The sequence below is a fragment of the Mirounga angustirostris genome, unplaced genomic scaffold (assembly GCF_029215605.1).
Source record: "Mirounga angustirostris isolate CCGP_5_RB_7025 unplaced genomic scaffold, mMirAng1.0.hap1 SCAF_15, whole genome shotgun sequence".
Lineage (NCBI taxonomy): Eukaryota > Metazoa > Chordata > Mammalia > Carnivora > Phocidae > Mirounga > Mirounga angustirostris.
The window spans coordinates 72,757,325-72,759,086 of record NW_026991723.1 but is presented as its reverse complement, the minus strand read 5'-3'; the positions used below and the strand labels follow the sequence as shown (position 1 = coordinate 72,759,086).

Genomic DNA, 1,762 nt, shown 5'->3' with positions numbered 1-1,762 from the left:
GCTTGGGTCATGATCCCAGCGTCCTGGGATCGAGTCCCACGTCGGGCTCCCTGCTCAGCGGGGAGCCTGCTTCTCCTTCTCCCTCTGCCTCTACCCTCTGCTTGTGCTCGCTCTCACTCTTTCTCTCTCTGTCAAATAAATAAATAAATAAAATCTTTAAAAAAAGAAATTCAGAGTATGTCATTTGTTAAATAAGAGAAAATAGAGTTTTGCCTTTACATATTATGAAAATTATCAGACTGTATTAAAAGGAACTTATACTACACTGATAAGATATTGATCTAAAATAAATTATTTTAAAGTTAAAATTACTTCTATATTATATACCATGCAAAAATGATGTTTTTTATTTCCTAAAAAATGGGGAAAATATATAATTAATAGAATTCATTAAATGAACTTTATAACTATATATAAAGAGCTATAAATATATAAAAAACTACATATAGCTCTTTTTCGTGGTGCCTCGGAGGCGGTAGGCTGCTTCAGGATGAAGCATCTCTTTCCCAGCTACTGGCTGCCAGAAACTCATTGAAGTGGACAATGAACGCAAACCTCATACCTTTTATGAGAAGCATATGGCCACAGAAGTTGCTGCTGGTGCTCTGGGTGAAGAATGGAAGGGTTATGTGGTCCGAATCCATGGTGGCAGTGACAAACAAGGCTTCCCCTGAAGCAGGGTGTCTTGACCCATGGCCGTGTCTGCCTGGTGCTGAGTAAGGGGCATTCCTGCTATAGACCAAAGAGGACTGGAGAGAGAAAGCGCAAATCTGTTTGGGGTTGCACTGTGGATGCCAATCTCAGTGTTCTCGACTTGGTCATTGTAAAAAAAGAGGGGAGACAGATATTCCTGGACTCATTGATACTATGTGCCTCATCGCCTGGGGCCCAAAAGAGCCAGCAGAATCCGCAAACTTTTCAGTCTCTCTAAAGAAGATGATGTCCGCCAGTATGTTGTGAGAAAACCCGTAAACAAAGAAGGTAAGAAACCTAGAACCAAAGCGCCTACGATTCAGCGTCTTGTCACTCCACGTGTCCTCCAGCACAAACGTTGGCATATTGCTTTGAAGAAGCAGCGCACTCAGAAAAATAAGGAAGAGGCTGCAGAATATGCTAAACTTTTGGCCAAGAGAATGAAGGAGGCCAAAGAAAAACGCCAGGAACAGATTTGCCAAGAGACGGAGGCTGTCCTCTCTGGGAGCTTCTACCTCTAAGTCTGAGTCCAGTCAAAAATGAGGTTTTCTAAGAGTGACAAGTAAATAAGATCAGACACAAACCCCCCCCCCTACATATATATGTATACAAATAGATGATGATAGGTACATAGGTAGATAGATAGGTGGTTAGATGATAGATATAGATCTAAAAGAAATTCCTTTTACTGAAAATCACTTGTGAATACATAGTCTATGTTTGATGAGGAGAAATGGAAGAGAGGAGAGGAGTGAAGTAATGGTGGGAACAAATCCTTATTTTATATTACTAAACCATTGTCCTACACATCTCCTTTTAGTAAATCCTGTGGTCCCACATAGAAAATTTATTTCTTCTCCAGGTGTCTCCACCACCTTCCCCAAGAGTATGGGATATGAGGCTCTGCCCCAAATACCCCACCCTTTTTTTCTAGGACTAACTCCTATTTGAGAAGTTAAGGGTTTGGTGGCAGTGATAACTCCTCTAGACCTTTCAAGGGTCAAGAGAGTAGGCCTGAATATTGGGTGGTTCATCCTCTTTCTCTCACTAGCTTCTTTTCTCTTCTACC

General features: G+C 41.3%; 1 pseudogene; it reads left to right on the top strand.

The window, feature by feature from the left end:
- The first annotated feature begins 447 nt into the window (after positions 1–447).
- On the top strand, positions 448–1,265 carry LOC123849240 (small ribosomal subunit protein eS6-like; annotated as a pseudogene).
- Positions 1,266–1,762: the final 497 nt, after the last annotated feature.